The 18,212-nt window shown below is 54.1% G+C and overlaps 1 protein-coding gene across 1 annotated transcript in view; it reads left to right on the forward strand.

Annotated features, from left to right (window-relative positions):
* The first annotated feature begins 252 nt into the window (after positions 1-252).
* NGFR (nerve growth factor receptor) overlaps positions 253-18,212 on the forward strand; it is a 32,035-nt gene continuing 14,075 nt past the window's right edge. Inside the window, exons 1-2 of the mRNA XM_065422765.1 lie at positions 253-270; positions 7,951-8,092. The gene's annotated coding sequence lies outside the window, so the exon portion shown is untranslated. The remainder of the gene's footprint in view (positions 271-7,950; positions 8,093-18,212) is intronic.

Raw genomic sequence — 18,212 nt, forward strand, 5'->3', positions numbered from 1 at the left:
CGGCCGTGACTTGGATTTTTGAAAAGCCACCCAGCCAGTGGGAGGGCAGCATCGATCGTTTTAATAAAACAGGGCTGAGCTTCAGGCGCAGAGGCAGGTGCTGTCCCGCAGCCAGCCGGGCTGCGTCCTTCTTCCAACCTGAGCCCGCCGGGGAGGTGAGAGGCTGCTGGGGCTGGGAGAAGCGCCTTCCCCCCCCCGGCCGCTCGCTCTTGGCTTGTCGCACACACGGGAAAGACCATGGAGAAGAAGCTGCTGCTGTTGCTACTGCTGGTCCCGGGGGTGAGTGAACCTGCGGGCTCTGGTGCCGGGGCCCGGGGGGACCGAGCGCTCGGAGAGCCCCAGAGGAGGAGGCACCCCCGGGGTGGAGGACGGGGAGGGAGGCAGGGGGGTGAGGGCCGGGCAGGGGTGGTGGGGAAGGGGGTAGGCGGGCAAAGGGATGGGGAGGGAGCGGGGGGCAGCCGGACGCAGGGAGAGAGGCGGGCAGTGTAGCGGGACAGGGAACGGGTGTCCGGGCACAGGCGGGACGGCGGGCGGGGGGCAGCCGGATCTAGGGATGGAGACAAGGGGTGTAGCGGGTCAGAGGGGACGGCTGGGCTGAAGGGGTGCGGGGGGTGCCCGGGTACAGGGGGGCAGGGGAGTGGTTAGCGGGGGAGGGGTGCGGTACCCGGGCACAGGGATGCGGAGGAGGGGTGCGAGAGGGGTACCCGGGTGCAGGGGCGAAGGGGAGTGGATAATGGGGAGGGGTGCGGTACCCGGGCACAGGGGGGCAGGGGAGTGGTTAGCGGGGTAGGGGTACAGGGGGGTACCCGGGTACAGGGGCGAAGGGGAGTGGATAATGGGGAGGGGTGCGGTACCCGGGCACAGGGGGGCAGGGGAGTGGTTAGCGGGGTAGGGGTACAGGGGGGTACCCGGGTACAGGGGCGAAGGGGAGTGTATAATGGGGAGGGGTGCGGTACCCGGGCACAGGGGGGCAGGGGAGTGGTTAGCGGGGGAGGGCTGCGGAGGTATCCGGGTACAGGGGGGCAGGGGAGTGGTTAGCTGAGAGGGGGTGCGGGTATCCGAGTACAAGAGGACGGGGTGAGCGGGGGGGTACCCGAGTACAAGAGGACGGGGGGAGGGGTGAGCGGGGAGAAGGGGGTTTGGGGTGCAGAGCGGTGGGCAGCTGGGCAAAGGGGAGGTCACAGAGAGCACGGCTGAGCTGTAACCTTCTCCCCTCTGGGCCGGGCACTTTGCCTGGGACATGCCCCGCCCGGAGGGCTCCATCCAGCCAAGGAGCTGAGCACCCACAAATGGATGCTGAGGGGCTTTAAATCAATGCAGGCGGCTGGGCTGGGGATCGTGCGGCCAAACTGGCCCCTGTGATGAACCCATCCCCCACCCCTTCCCTTCTTTTCCCTCCAGCCTATCCATCCATCCACCTCTCCCCCTCCTGTGCCCCTTTCCAGACACTCCCCTACCTCCCCCCCCCCACTACCCCATTCCCAGGGATAGGGGTGGGGGCAAAATCTCTCCTCCACCCCCAGGAGTCTGGCTGAGTATCATGGCAGCTTCCAATGTCCCTGCTCGGGGTGCTCTGGAGGCCACCCCCAACAGAGAGAGGGGAAGGTCTCAGCCCAGGGAAGGTCTCAGCCTGCAGGCACCTTTCCACAGCTGGCTCAGTGGTGGACTGCAACGAGAACATCTGCCCCTAGAAGGTAGAGAGACACCCATCAGTTCACTTCACACAGGCCACCGAACAGATGGCAATAACTTTCAGTCATCACCGAGCTGCACCGGATTGGAACCGCTTACTTAGAGCTGAAAAGCTCAGTGTCCCGTTACCAACCCCGAGCAGCAGATAAACTCCTTGGGAGGACTAGGAAGGGAAGGGGAGCTCATCGGCTCTTTGGCTTGGGCAGTGCCGTTCTCAAGTGGCAGGAGCCAGAGAGGAACTGCCCATGTGGTGCTGTGACTTGCGAATGACCCAGGCTGTAGAATTCAGATGCAGATTTCAGATGTCCCCGAAGTGGGGGGGTTGTTCTGAGCTGGTATTTTGGTTCTGCTGGTTGTGGACAGCGAGGCGAGTAGCCAGCGAATGTGTCAAGGCTGCAGGGCAGTACGGCTCCAGGATTTTGGGCCTATCTCCTGCTCAAAGTCTGCTCCAGGTCTCCTGTTCAGGGTGAAATCTTTTTCATGCCAGTGATTTACTGGTAATGTGCCCAGCTCCCATGTCCTACATATATTCAGGAGTTAATGATCAGTCATCCTCTTCCTTAAACAAACAAAACAAAACACCCCCCCACACACACCCCACACACACCAGCACAACTTAAAAAGCAATTAAAAGCTCACGGAGGTGTCACTCTCTCCTTCTTGTTCGAGCTGTCAAAATGCTTTATGGGGTTAATACCTGCGGCTTTGTCAACAGGAGTTGTGTTAATAACATGCACATTTCGCTGGACTAATTTAGACCATGTGCCCTCCTATAAATGTGTTAATCTTTATGGGAGTTTTCGGTGCTCAGGACCCGGAGCGGAAAGGGAAATGCAGGCTGGCGGGGAGGGTGGATTCTGGAACCTGGGAATGGAAGTTATATTTTCCACACCATTTAGTAGCACTGAGGGGAGGGATTGCCAAGGAGCAGGGGGCATTGCTCATTTCTTCTTACCTTTCCCGGCAAGAATTACAACAGGGGATGCAGAGTGCGAGCTGCCAGTCAGTGGCCCTCCCCGGCAATCAGATTGCGAGGGACTGGCCATATCTCACAGCTGCTCCTCTCCAAGCTTCTAGGAACCCTGGCAGAGGCTGGGGTGAGAGCCTGGCTCTTGGTAACCCACTTCCTTCGGTCCCAGCCGGCCTGAGCAGACTGGGGCCGAAAGCACAGCTGCTGTGGTCCCATTCGTTCCCAGAGCTATTCATAGTAAAAAAATGTGAGCAGCTGGTTTGTTACTCCAGCCCCAGCCTCTGGCAAGAGGAGTCACTGCCGGAAAGGATGCAGGACAATGTGGACCCAACTACTGCGGTTCTTGCTCTTCTCAGCAGGGGTCACTGTGGGGTGATGCAGGAGGTGACTAGGGTGACCAGATGTCCCCATTTTATAGGGACAGTCCCGATATTTGGGGCTTTTTCTTATATAGGCACCGATTACCCCCCCCACCCCCTGTCCCAATATTTCACACTTTCTATCTGGTCACCCTAGAGGTGAGCTGGGTATGATGGCACTTAAAGCAATTTCATTTGGAATCATTCAGGAATTTTCACACACACACACCCCGTTGTAGGCCAAAAGCCTAATGGGGAAATTGGTCAAAACTCTTTGGCGGAAATTTGCCAGTTTTACTTCAACTTTCACCAGGAAGATTCCTTGGGTCAGGATGGAATTTCTGAGCAAACCAAAAGCAAGCCCCTCACCATGTGATAGCTCAGTGGTTAGGGCATTCAGCTGGGCTGCGGGGGCGTGACCCAGGTTCGAATCAGGTAGAGGGAGACTGCCTCTGAAGCTGGTGGAATCAGGCAGAAGAAAGCTTTGAGTCAGGGTGTTTCACTGCCCTAGTCGCAGGGCTCTTGGCTTTTCTCTTTCTCCCATGTTTTGTGGACAGTTTTGAAAGGTTTCGGTTTCATTCCGAGGCGGAATGTTAACAAATTTTGAAACCTCACCATTTTTCACCAAATGGAATTATTTTCTTCCGGCCAGCCCTCATTTAATTCTTATCTTCTTCCATCAGCGGGCACTGTCGAATGATGTGACAGTGCTGGCTGTGGAGGGGGACCCCACAGCTTTTCCAGTCCCAGCTTCACCCAGCAGAGATGCCCTAGACCAGGGTTTCTCAACCCGTGGGTCGGCACCTGACATTGGGTCACCAGAATGTTACAAAGGGCCCCGTGGCAGCTCCTGTCCCACGGGGCTGGCTGGGCTCGCCTCCCTGCTCCTGGCGCGGCAGTCTCTGGAGTCCCAGTGTCGCTCAGGTTTGGCCGAGCCGTCAGGCCAGCGGGATCCGGGCAGGCTAAATTTGAGTGAGTGGTGCTGCAACCCCATGAGCCAGGTCACAACTCCACTCACACTAATTTGGTCCAGTCAGGGGGGCCAAATCTGAGCAGCGCTGCAAACCTGCAGGTTGCAATGCCTGGAGCGGAGATCCAAGCCCAGCCAGCCCCACAGCACAGGAGCTGCAGGGGCCGCCACTGTGGGGTGAGTGCCGGGCAGGACCCAACCCTCGCAGGGGGCAGGATCCGACCGAAACCACCCCAGGGCCTCCACCCCCAGACTATTTACTGGGTCGCGACAGGCCATAAGCATTTACAAATGGGTCCTGAGCCCAAAACGATTGAGAACCGCGGCCCTAAAATAATGATAAAGGAGCCTGTGAGGAGCTTGCAGTTACTACTTTACTTGCCAGGGACCCTTCCTAGCCTGGATGTGCCGGCTGGAGCATGAAGCCCCATCTCTTGGGGTCACTGGTGTGATGCAACGTTTACAAGAGGGTCTGTGCAAAGAAAAACCCATGGCACCGAGCATCAGAGCCTGGGTCAATTGACTTGAGCGCGTGGGGCTTGGGCTGCGGGACTAGAAATAGCCATGTGGGTGTTCAGGATCGGGCTGGAGGGCAGACTCTGAGCCACCCCCTTCGCAGGGTTTCAGAACCCAGAGTCCAGCCCAAGCTAGAACGTCTCCACTGCTGTTTTGAGCCCCATGAGCCGGAGTCACTTGATCCAGCCTCCGTGGGTCTTTTAGTGCAGTGGTGCCCAGAGAAAGTCATCCCAGGCCCTTGCTAGTTAACTGTGCTGCCAAATGCAGCGCCAGTGCCCACATGCTCTCAAGCGCTGGGTAATTGGAGCCCTTTGTCATTCAAATGCCTGTAATTGGCGCTCCCTTGTCTAACACCAGCATCTGTAATAGACAGAGCACAGCGTTTATCAAGTGGACACTGGGAAAGGAGGCAGCTAATTGGCTGAGGGAAGTGCCTCCTGTGCAGGGAGCTGAGCTGGCTAGCAAAGGCCCTGGGCTCCTTAGCCCAGCTCGTCTCCCTTGCGTGGCCAGGGGCGTGTGGGCAAGAGAAATTGTCGGGAAAGCGTCTTTCCTGCCTCGTTTTTTTTTTTTTTTCCTGGCAGGGTTTGTTTTGAGGGATTGTTTTCAATGCTGTATTTTCATTTCTGGTATGAATTGTATTGCTCATGAAAGGTGCAGTAGGGAGATGCTGCCTTAGAGTCCTGATGGGCTTGATAACTGTCCCAGACACCTACCCGGCACAAGAGTAAACCTACTCATTAGAGGCTGATACTATGGGAGTCAAGAGGGAGTGTGATGGTGAGAATCCAGGAGCTCCTCTCCCGGTTGCTGGGAACGTGAGTGGGACTGGGGTTCCTTCCAGTGATGCTTGCTCCATCTTGTGTAGCTGCTTCTGGCTATTGGTGGCAGATAAATGTGAATTTCCTATGTTTGCTGGAAGGAAGGAAGAACTTTTTCTCTCTTCCAACTCCACTTAGCTATTCCTCCCACACTCTCCCTGCTGCTGCTGGAGAGGTCAGATTTCTGCTACTCTACCCCTCTCCAAGTGCCATACTTTGACTCTTTCTTCATGAATAACTCCAATGCTTTCTTGTGCTGCTACCCAGAGCAGCAGACTAAAACGGACATGATTCTTGTTCCCAGAGGCCATGAAACTGACCAGCTTGTAGGTTTTACTCTGCTGCTGTTTGAAGAAGCGGTGAGCAGCAGGCGAGCTATCTGTCTGCAGACTCAGGAAGACAGTGCTGCATCCATTCCCATTTGGGAGGTTTTCTTCAGAAACCTAAAAGCTAGAAACAGAATTATTTTTTCTTAAAAAAAGTGAATCTTAAATTGCGTAGAGATTGATGATTTATGCCTCTCATCATCATCACTCCCATAACCGCATTGGCCGTTGGGGCACCATCATTGATAAGCAATCAACCGATTGTCTCCTCCCCTGATGATTGTGTGTCAGTGCTTGAGTCTCCACAAAGTCCATTCCTGTCCACTCTTTTATGTTGTCAATCTTCTTCTGTCTACCTCTTCTCTTCCCCTGTACTGTCCCTTGGAGGATGATCTTAGATAGGCCAGATGATCTTGTTATATGGCCATACCACTTCAGCTTGTGCTTCTTCATGGTCGTCAGGAGGTCTTCATATGACCCAGCGCGTTGGCTGATGATGTTACGGACCTCTTCATTAGTGATGTGGTCGAAGTAGGAGATGGTTATCAGGGGATTAATTCAGAGTATTATGAGTTGGAGCCATGCTCCACCTCGCCCTTACTTCCTGTTTTAGTCAATGGAAGCTTCCCCCCTCCACTCTGTTGTGATGCAGTTGAATAAAGCAGCAAGTTCCCAGCCTGCAGTGCTGTGAGCAGATGTATTTTTGTTGCACTGAGTGGTCGCTTTTCGAAAATACCCCACCCCCAGGAAATGTTTCCCATTCAGCACTAGCCAAGAGGATTGTTCAAGTATAGCTGTGTTTATCGATGGCCCTGCAGGACCACTGCTCAGGACAAGGAGATAGGTATTTCAGTCTCTCTCTCCCATGTATTCCTGGGCCTTTCTGTTGAGACCGTCGGCAGTTAGCGCCAGTGGCGGCTGGTTTGTGACGTGCAGAATAGAAAGTGGCGTGATGCTGCCAAACAACCGCCAGATAGTAGCATCTTTTGGTCCCTGCCTGGGCTAGATTTGCACAGGGGCCCAGAGCCTCAAAAGTATTTAGGCGCCCAACTCCCATTGGTGGAAGGTTCTGAATTGCGTTACCATGCCCTGAGCCATCCAATCCTCCCCTTCTTCTTTTTGTTACCACAGTTCATACAAACCTGCAGAATCCTTCTACCAACAAGCATTGCAGCGGGGGGGGAAAGAATAGCCTTTGCACAACGTAACCTTTGCCAACACTCGGCCGCTAGCTGTCTCTTCTAGGGAAGCGTTGCTAGGGAAGGTGCTTCACAACAAGAAGCACTTGGTGAAGTTAAAGCACCCAGCCCTCCCACTTCTCAGGAAGATTGGCCTCGCTCATCTGCCGTTTACCAAACCCACATGATGCATGTGCAGCTCTGTTCTAACCGCACAACTTGTGGCGTGTTATTGCTTCCATACACCAGGGCAGGGTTTATTTAGAAAGCAAATATTGTTGCTTCCATTAGACAGTGATGCAGCTGAATCCCTTGGCACCGTAATTACCAAGCACTTCAAAGCGTGCGCTTCCATTATCAGTCCTCGGAATTCGAGTCCTGGAGCTCAAATAAACCACGGTGCACTAGGCGTAGGGTGACCAGATGTTCCGATTTTATAGGGACAGTCCCTATAGGTGGGGCTTTGTCTTATATAGGTGCCTATTACCCCCCATCCCCTGTCCCGGTTTTTCACACAGTTTGGACACCCTAACTAGGCGAGGGTCTGGGATGGCAGTGTTTAAAACTCAGTTCGCTTTCCAGCTCTCCCACTGGCAAGTCTCTAAGCCTCTATTTATTCCCCTGTCTCCATTAGACGTCACAGGGATGGTTGGAGGGTTAGGTGGTCGATGATTGCAGAGTGCTTTGAGATCCTTCGATGAAAGGCTCTATGTGAGTGCAAATAAGGAGTGCAATAGGCACCCAGAAGAACCCAGCCCCCCCCGATGTGCTGTGCTGGCAGAGGCCTGAATCCAGGCATTTGGTTGCTCTACTAGCTGATGTCATTCTAATGCTTTTGGGGGCTTTCTTGGGGAATGGGAATTTGGGGGAGGTGGAGGGGAGGAACAACACTCTTTAATCCCTTTCTTCTCCCAAGTCTTTGATGTTAATAATAGTTGGTAGGTGAGCTCATCTTAAGCCCAGATGGTTCCAATCACGTGCATTTTAGGCGGGGGCGTTTGATCACGCTGGACACCCCTCCTGCTGGTGGGACTGAATTTAGTTAGTTTCTTATTTTCTCACCCACCCCACCCGCCCGGCAAAGAGACCGACCCGCTCATTCTGTTTCCCTCCTGTGGCAGGGGCCGGCCTGGGCCGCGAAGGAGAAGTGTCTCACCAAGAAGTACACCACCAGCGGGGAATGCTGCAGAGCCTGCAACCTGGGAGAAGGGGTAGCGCAGCCCTGTGGGGTGAATCAGACGGTCTGTGAGCCATGCCTGGACAGTAAGTAGCTTGTCCTCGATTTCACCCCCACAGCGAGCTTTGGGGGGTGGGTGGAAACCACCTGCTGCCTACTGCACTGGGGATAAAGCTGGGGGGAAGGGAGATTCCAGTGGAGGGGTGAGATGGCTGGGTTGAAAAGCCCTTTGGATCATTGGGTGTGTATTGTCTTCTCATGACTACGATACAGGGTGCACCTAGAAAAAAATGGGTATCCCCTTTGCTCTGTCCTCCCTTTTGGTACAGTCCTCACTCAGGTATCGGCTTGCACCAGATCTAGCCAATTGCTCTCACCTGCAATTTCTAATGTGCCCATTACTACAGTATCTGGTCTCCCTTTATATCATTTAAACCCATTGTATCCTGCAGCAAGTGGGATATAACAAACAGAACATACACTCCACAAACACGATAACTACTGTCACTGAAGCCTGTTAACTGAAGTTGACCGGTGTGGCCTTGGAGTCTGATCAGCCGGCTCCCAGTCTGCATGGACCAACTAACTTGCACATCCAAACGCAAAGGGGTTTATGGGATTTCTCCCCCCTAGCCCTCCTCTGAGATACCAGCCCTTTGCGTTTTCTTCTACTGGCCATTTGTGTCATTCCCTGCTTCCTTGGGGTTTCTATTCCTCTCCACACCCACTCGGCCCCTTCCCCTGGGCTTGCACCAGCTGATGGGAGTTGCTTGGTTCTCTCAGACGTTTGGGAAATTATCTCTCTCTTGCTTAGCTGTACGGGCTGCCCAATGGGATGTTTTCCAATGAGTCCCCCTGTGTCTTTTACAGTATAATAAGAAAGTGGAATTAGACTGACCGTTTAGCAGGGGATGAGAACAAGGTAGCCCCAGTAGGACAAGGAAACCGGCTGTTATATCACGGATGGATGAAGGCATTTTGTCCCCGTCGTATGCTTCGTAGGCCCCGGTAGAGTACATGTGCTAGTGATCTGGGTGCACACGTAGTGATGAAATGATTGAGCGATTATTTCTGTAGTGCCATGGCTGTGCACGGTGCTTTGCAGAGAAAATAAAAACACCAGCCCCCCCCATCCTCCACCACCAGGGTAGCTTGCCCTCCAAATATTTACCATGGCAGGATAGTGCCGAAATGCTGCTGGTTCCAACTGGTTGCAGCGAAATCCGCCCAAGCCAGAACACTGTGGTGAAGGGCTGCGTGATGGTTTGTTTCACAATTATTATTTTGACCCAGAGCAAAACTGAAAATGCTGCGGGGGGAGAAGACATCCCTGAGGACAAGGCTTCCCCAGTGGAGGAGAGATCCTTGGGGAGGGTGTCTCCTGAAAACAGTTTTTGGAAGAGAGGGGACCGGTGGAGGAAAGGGTGCTGACTGGGAGGGGGCTCTGGGCAGGTGATCTGACTTGTTAGAGGAAAAGGCTCCATGGCCAGTCACAGCTCTGCAGCACACCAGCTAAAAATATCAACCTTCCTTCAAAATCAATGAATGCCACTTAACCTCGGAGTGAACGGCAGTAAGGACTCTGGATATTGAATACCAGCCCCGCTGTCTGACCTTGGAGGAGACGCGTGTTAACACCGTGAAAAGCAGCTTCTACCAGGGAGCACACCCTGCCCTGAGAATAGGCTGGTAACTCTCTGCAGCATTCCCTTTAGGTCTCTCACCGGCTACCTCCCAGAGCAGGGATTCCACATTGATGCGCCTTTACAATCACACAGAGCACATGCGGTGTGAATCAGGTCCCGGGGAGACATGCCAGCTCTTCATTCCAGAAGGAAATGTGGATTTGGAAGAAGATAAAATAATTCCCATCCGGGTAATGGAGGGAGTGCGTATGCAGTAAATGTTGAGTGGATGTGAATGGGCGTGCACAGGTCCTTGGATCACACTTGTTTGATGGGTGTAGCATGACTCTGGCTCTGTGCTTGCACAAGTGTGTGTTGTGCCCCCACCTTTCGTGGCTGGTTCCCTGAGGATAACCGCCTACTACTGCGGCTGGTTAGTGACGTTGCTCCGTTAGCTCAAGTCTGTGCTATGGAGCTACAGGTTAACCACTCCTGGGGGTGGCTCCGCGTGCGAGTGTTTGCATGCTGTCTCCGTGGACCGTGGCTGTGTTTGTGGCGTGCGTGCTGCTGGCTTTTCCATGCGGCGGCGGCTTTGTGCGTGCGGCGTACTGGATGCCAGGCTCCCAGACTCTTTCACAGATGTCGGTATTAATCCTCACAGACACATGTTCGTTCTCCGCTCTCGGCTTTCGAGTCGTTTCCAGTCTCACAATCCCAGAGTGGAGACATGACATTTTTCTGCAAACCCCCTCTCCCCCCCCCCCCCCCCCACATCCTTCTGGCTGGGATGCATTCTCCCCTGTGGGATGGAGCCATTCCAGTTCTCATCATGTGAGTCCCTCAGGGAATGTGTGCGGGGGGGTGGGGGGGGTGGGTATTAAGAGAGCAGGATCAGAACTCGGATGCAGCACTCGAGCGACTGGGAGGTGGCTGCATCTGTCCATTAATCTGCACGTGGGTGGCTGTGTGTATAAATACATGTGTTTCTGTTTTATGTGCCCAGCTGACCTTGACATGTCTTTGGCTTGCTTTAGTCCCAGGCTGGAGTGTGTATTTCCATCCTGCTGCTAGGACTCAGGAGTAAAGGTTGGGTTTGGTCTCTGCTTTGTCACACTGGGGAGCTGAGCTACGCAACCAATCACGCATCAGCAGGGTCTTGAGATGTCCCCTTCCCCCTACCCCGGTGTCACAAAGTAATCCAGAGGCAGGAGTGGCTCGGGGTAGAGGGACTGTATGATCTAGATCAGGGGTTCTCAACCTTTTTCTTTCTGAGGCCCCCCCAATATGCTATAAAAATTCCACAGCCCACCAGTGCTGCCACAACTGGTTTTCTGCATATAAAAGCCAGGGCTGGCATTAGGGGGTAGCAAGCAGGGCAATTGCCTGGGGCCCTGTGCCACAGGGGCCACCACGAAGCTAAGTTGCTCAGGCTTCAGCTTCAGCCCCAGGTGGTGGGGCTCGGGACAGCGGGGCTTCGGCTTTCTGCCCTGGGCTCCAGTGAGTCGAACACTGGCCCTGCTTGGTGGACCCCCTGAAACCTGCTCGCAGCCCCCAGGGGGCCCCCCGGACCCCTGGTTGAGAACAGCTGATCTAGATAATAGGGCAGCAGGCTGGAAAATAGGAACTCTGGGTTCTAGTCTGACTCTGCCACTGACCTGCTGGGTGCCCTTAGGCAAGTCACGTCTCCTCTCCGTGCCTCAGTTTCCCCACCCTTTGTTTGACTTGTCTGTTTAGACTGTAAAATCTTCAAGGCACGGATTGCCTCTTACTATGTGTTTGTCCAGCACCTAACACAATGGGGCTACTTTAATGGAAATAATAAGGAAAAAACTAAGATGAGAAAAGCTATATAGATAGCTATAAACTTGGAGGTAACTATTTAAAAAACCGGAATAAAATACGGGCCGTCTCATAGCCAGGGGTGGCAGATGGGTCAGCTGGTCCCTCTGCCCGCCTTTAGGCCCTCAAGCGGGGCGGGGCTCAAGGTCATCGGGGGAGCAGAGGTGTCCAAGAGACGCTGATGGTGAAAGGGTTCCGCTCACCAGCAAGCTGGGCGCCTGCTCACATGTAAAGACGCCCTCAAGAAAGGAGAAGAATGAGTGTGACCCAATGGGGGTAGCTAGGAGCAAAGGGAAGCTGGGAGGCAGAACTTGCTGCCGTGAGCGCCATCAAGCTGTGGGACAGCCTCCCCAGTGCTTGGGGGCATTTAAAAGTAGATGGGAGAAAACACATGAAAATAGGGGACCAATCCCCTACTGCGATAGATTGGCCGAGCTGCTGTTAATAGCCTTGTTCCGTGTCTGATTGGAAGGAGCCCTCAGCCTTGATTCTGGCCTCGCTTGCACCTCTGTAAATAAGAAGCCCAGGGGGCTATGCCAGCATAAGGCTGGTGGCCGGGTCTGCAGAATCAAGCCCCTTGCCTCTCCCAGGCCAGCTTCTGAGCCCCCCTCCCTTCCCTCTTTTCTTTGTGAAATATCGGCAGTGTGGAGCGATCCGGTCTGACGCCGGTGCTGCTCCATGTGTGAGAATCCCTTGGGTTTTAATAGGAGCATCAGAGGGCTGCAAAATCACACCCACAGGATTCACCTTAGTGGATCGTAGCACTGTCAATCCACTAACCTACCGCCAAGCACTGGTTCAGACTAGTGACCCAACAAATCCACTCTCCTGCCCCTGGCAGCTGCTACTCCTCGGTGCTTCAGAGGGGGCCGAGAAAACGGCTATACTGCAGCCTAGCCAGTTGTGAAATGCTGTCCCTGGCGTGGGGTGGGCGAGACGTTCCTTCTGGGCCTCCGCAGGGGATTGGCTTACCCCAGAGCATGGCATGTGCCGCCCCTCGATCACAGCGTCCAGAATAACCGTGCGGTTGCTGGTCATTACATGATGGAGCCCTCTAATAATGCAGCCCCGCCGTTTGGCCCGGGTGACCGCCCACGGTCGCAGATTCCTCCAGTTCGCCCTGTGCCGCCTGAAAAGCCTTTCCTTTGATTTGCTCTTGACTCGCCGGCCTCGTTTAATTGCACCTGATTCGACAACAGCAAGGCGCAAAAGACCATCCGGGCAAAACTCAGTCTGTGCAGGTGGAGAAGAAAGCGTCACCGGCTGCTGGGGGGAAAGCAGGTCTCCTTTCATGTTGAAGTTCAACCTGAGTCCTGCATTAGCCCAAACGGCTTCGTTCCCCCTCCCACCGGCAGCCTCTCCCGACCGCTGTCTCATGATTTATTTATTCATCTCCTCAACATCCATCGTTACATGGGGGCCTGTTGGATTCTCTGCTGTAATTGTTCAGCTCCCATACCCTGCTGCCACTGAAAATGTACCCACTCAGCCGATATGCTTTTCCGGTCCAGCTCCCCGTTCTAATGGCATCCATCAATAATTCAGAATAATGTAAGGAATTAACCCAGGTTAATGGGAGCTGTGCACTCCAGCGTCTGACTGGGAACTGCTCAGAAAGGCACGGGAGGTGGGGGGGGGGGGGGAGCGGGACGGGCAAGAGGGAGAGAGAGAGCACAGATCTTTGTGCCGAGCTGGTGATGGGGTGGGGGTGGGGGGGTCATGGGGGTCAGGGCCTGAATAAAATAGATTGGGGAGGTCTGATCTCCAGTCTGTGTTCAGTTATGACCATGACATTGGCGACCGCGGGAGGAGCCAAGAAAGAAGAGGTGGGCAGAGAAGAGAGAGCTGCTGCTGGGATGGAAAGCTCAAATCAACAGATTTAGGAGGCGAAGAAGAATGCCTCCCCCGCCCAACACAGCCACATCCACTCCTTGAGGGGTTAAAGGGTCGGAGGAAGCGCAGGCTGGGACTGAACTGAGCCGGCGAGGATGGGAATGTGGCGAGTGGGAACGCCATGGGATGCCAGGGGGTGTGTTTGGGGGGTGCTCTCAGCCACAGAGCCGAGGATGGAAGCGTCTTTCAAGGGCCAGCAGGGGGTGGTGGTCTCCCCCCCACAGCAGCACATGGTACAGCAGGAGAGGATGATGTGGAGAATGGCAATACGGGGCCGGTGCCAGCAGGATGGTGGATGGACAGCCTGGCAGAAGAGGCTGTGCCAAGGAGGTGGAGAGATTGGCAAGATCCCCCTGGCGCGCTCACCTTTCTGGATGCTCTTACTGCTGCCAGGAGCACCCTCTTCGCCGGCACCAATGTCATCCCTTAATAGCCAAGCTAATAGTGATCAGCTGCTTCGGGCCACATGGGGACCCCTCTGCCTTTCATCACTAGCAGCATCCTCCCGGTGATCCTTCGACACCGAGAACTGATGCTGCTGAATTATTGAGGACGCTGCCTAAAACAGCGAAACATGGCTGCTTTCCGCACCTCTGAACCGGCGCGCTGTCCTGCCGAAAGAAAAAGCCCTCCGGCTGCACGGAGTTGGAGCCGCTGGGGCTTGACTGGCTGCCATCCATTCCTGGACCTCCTGGCAGATGGCCGGGACAGCTCCGAGCTATTCACTATGGCCAAGGACCCTCAAAGCTGCCTAAATCCCATTGGACCTGGGCCCAAACACCAAGGCCTGGTAGACACTATGGAGTGTCACCGTGTTATATTTATTGACATGATGCAGACCATGGGGAAGAGGAGGGGGGTACACGGCCTGTTCAATTCTGTCCAATGCACATCTGTGCGAGGAAAGATCAGCTTGTGATAAAGTCACCGGTCTGGGACGCATGTCACCTATGAGTCACACGCCTACATGGGTCAACGTGGAGTCTGTGGTTCCATTGTCTTCTCCCGCAAGGCAATGCACATCCTACCACAGAAGACATGTCTACCACTCCCTGCCAATACAGCATCATGCCACAAGCCCGTGATCTGGCCACCTCTCCTTCAGGGCTGTACAGCACTGCCAGGCAGGCCTCGGCTATCCATAACTCATTGCTTGGCACTGACTATCTTGCCAGCTCTCACCCTGTATCGAGTCTTCCGCGTTTGGTTAAGCTTATGGGAAAAGGTTGGGGTGAGACCATGCTCAGATCTCCTGGCCAGTCTGGTTACTGAGAGAGACAACTCTGGTGGATGATCTCCTAGCGATGGATGAACAGGAAGGACTGAGGCCATTAGATTTGTCAGCCACCTTTAACCCCATTGACCACGAGGTGTCACTGAGCGAGGTTGGTTCACAATGTGCTCTCCATGAAGGCTCCGGACCTTTGGAGTTCATTTCCCGCCAGCCTGAATGGGTCAGCCTTCAGGGGCCTACCTTTTCTCCTGGCTGGTGAGGAGATGAGCAGTTGGTAGGGCTGGTAGCCATGGGTGGGACTCTGGGGAACGTGTGTGATATGGTGCTTATGTTGTCGTGGGGTGGTTTGATTTGCTCGGTGGGAACTGACTGTCTGTTTCTTTATTTTTTAAAAGATTGTCAAGGGCACTGGATGGGCTGCTGCCTTCTCGAGAGGAAGGGTGGCCAAGTGGTTAGGACACAGGACTAGGGAGACCTGGATTCAAGCCCAGAACTTTGGGCCTGTCACTTAGCCTCAGTTCTCCATCTGTACCATGCACTGCCTCACCAGCGGTGTGGTGAGGCTCGGTACGTTAGAGATGGTGAGGTTATAAGATAACATGGCAATGGGGCCACCTTAGCTAGATGATAGTGCGTACAAATCCCAACAGATACATCGTCTTCCTCAGCCCCACTTCTTTGCCTTTATTCATAGAGGTTCAGGCCAGAAGAGGCGAGTCTGGCCTCCTGCCCAACCCAAGCCAGAGAACTTCATGCAGGAATTCCTGCATCCAGCTAATAATTTCTGTTCTAGCTTCATAGGGGTGTGGGCGGGATGTGTCACCCCACAGAGATCTGGCTTGTTCCTCTTCTCCCTTAGTTCTCAGCCCATGATCTAGCCGCCTCCTGTCTTCTCCTGTGAACCCACCAGTCTCCTTACTTCAATGCCCATGCTCTGCACTGGTAAGAAAGGCTCAAAGACCACAGCTCCCCCCTCAACTGCTCATTTCGAATGAAGCTGGAGTCAGATCCCGGCTCTGCCACAGACTCCCTGTCTGGCCTTGGGCAAGTCACTTAGGCTCAGATCCTCAAAGGTATTTAGATGCCCAACTCCCATGCCACTGGGAGTTAGGTGCCTAAATCCCTTTGCAGATCCAGGCTTTAGTCTCTCTGTGCCTCAGTTCCCCATCTGTACAGTGGAGATAACGCCACTGCCCTGCCTCCCAGTTTGTAGGAGGGAAAATGCACTAAAGGTCATGAGGTGCTCAGAGACTACAGCACCAGGGACCCTAAGTACCAGCGCTAGACAGGCAGCGAGCAAAGGGCAGGTTTAACCAAGACTCCGGGAGCAGGGCGGCCGTGATGGCAGCGCTCAATCTGAGCGGAGCACTTTGCGCCCTGTCATTCAGCAGGATAATTGCCGTCTCCCGCGAACGTCCTCGGGAGATCGCCCGGGTAATTAAAGATTAATACGGGGATGGATCGCTTTCAAAATGAGGGGGAGGCTGAGCCGAGGATTAGGGTTAATCTCTCTGACACCTTTCTCCCCCCTCGTCGGGGGGAGAGTCCAAGGCCCTGAGGGAGGAAGGAGGTCGGAGGCCCTGGCAGGTCAGAGCAGAGGAAATGAATTCAAAGGACGTAGATAAAGAGACAGTGACGGCAGCCCTACAGGAACTCCTCTTCCCCGGGTTAAAAATAACTTCAGACGCCGGGGTTCCTCCCGGTAGCCAGGGGGGCAGGGCGGAAGCCCCCAAGGGCTCTTCTCCTCCCAACCCACAGGGCCCCCTCTGTCTCCTGTGGGGCCGGGATAGCACGGGGCTCGGAAGGAAGCAGGCAGCCTATGCCCTGCTAGGGTCAGCTCAGAGCAGCCCATCGCCCAGCTCCTCTGCCCAGCAGGGCCTGTGGGCCAAGCCAGCCCTACCCCAGGACAGCATTGTAGCCCTTTAAACTCGCCCCTGGCCTCCAGCCTGCTGCACCTCCAGCGAAGTCTTTCTCTTGTGATTTGAGTTCAGTATCTCAGCCGGAGGTGAGGGGTTTATTACAGGAGTGGGTAGATGAGGTTCTGCAGCCTGCAATGTGCCGGGGGCCAAACTAGATGATCATGAGGGGCCCTTCTGGCCTTAGAGTCTCTGAGTCCAGGAGTCTTGGAGGTGCTGGGGAGGGGGAGAGGGAAGACAGCGTGGGATACATGTGGGGGAGATTGATTTACACCAAGGAATCAGTTCTGCAGGGTGCCGCTGAAACCGGAGACCAAGGAACCAAGGCTGGGGCGAGAGTCAGCAATTAGCATCGTACGCTCCTGTTTATATTGGACTCCTGCATCTTGATTCTGTCCTGGTCTCCATCAGTCATGGATGGGAAACAGATGCAGCTAACCAAAATGGGGTGTGTGGCCTCTGTTTGGGAAAATGGCTGTTCGGTTGGGGAATGGAGGGGAGGCAGCACCCCTCAGAAACAGCCCCTACAGGGCAAGGAGGAGAAAGCCTCCAGGGTGTTAGGAGAGGAAGGTTGGCTTTGTTGAGTTTGGCACCTAAATAGCTTTGAGAGGCTGGGCCTGTTTTTCTCACTCAGTGTCAGTTCGGGGCCTAGCACAATGGGGCCCCAATCTCAGTTGGGGCCCTCAGGCACCTACAGTAATATAAATACTAAGGAGAATGCCTGTAGCACCTTTGGGATCACAAAGCACTTGACAGGCTGCATTCAGAGGGATCCCTTACCAGAAGGCGGGTGGCCAGTTCTGGGGTGGAACACAGCAGCCCGTCAGCACCATGCAACAGCAGTCATCCCCTACGTCGACATGCTTAATGCCAGCTGCTCCCCTGCCCCTGAGACTCTGGATGGATCCAAGCCCACAGCAGGGGGCCTGCAAAGTAATGAGAGGAGGACTCCATAGCTGGGGAGGGGTTAGCAGCTGTGAGGGGCAGGTTGGGTCATAGGATGGGGTGTCCGCATTGGGAGGTGAGCAGGATTACATGTACTCCACTTAGGAAGGAACAATCAGTTGCACACATACAAAATGGGAAATGACTGCCTAGGAAGGAGTACTGTGGCAAGGGATCTGGGGGTCATAGTGCATTGCAAGCTAAATATGAGTCAACAGGGCAGCCCTGCTGCAAAAAACAAGCAAACATCATTCTGGGATGTAATAGCAGGAGTGTTGTAAGCAGGAGTATTGTGTTCAGTTCTGGGCACCACGTTTCAGGAAAGATGTGGACAAATTGGAGAAAATCCAGAGAAGAGCAACAAAAACGATTAAAAGTCTAGAAAACATGACCTATGAGGGAAGATTGAAAAAACTGGTTTCAGAGTGGTAGCCGTGTTAGTCTGTATCAGCAAAACAGGAGTACTTGTAGCACCTTAGAGACTAACACATTTATTTGGGCATAAGCTTTTGTGGACTAAAACCCACTTCATCAGATGCATGCAGTGGAAAATACAGTAGGAAGATATATATACAGAGGACATGAAAAAATGGGGGTTGCCATACCAACTCTAATGAGACTAATCAATTAAGGTGGGCTAATATCAGCAGGAGGGAAAAAAACTTTTGTAGTGATAATCAGGATGGCCCATTTCAAACAGTTGACAAGAAGGTGTGAGTAACAGTAAGGGGAAAATTAGCATGGGGAAATAGTT

The sequence above is a fragment of the Emys orbicularis genome, chromosome 25 (genome assembly GCF_028017835.1).
Source record: "Emys orbicularis isolate rEmyOrb1 chromosome 25, rEmyOrb1.hap1, whole genome shotgun sequence".
Classification (NCBI taxonomy): Eukaryota; Metazoa; Chordata; order Testudines; family Emydidae; genus Emys; species Emys orbicularis.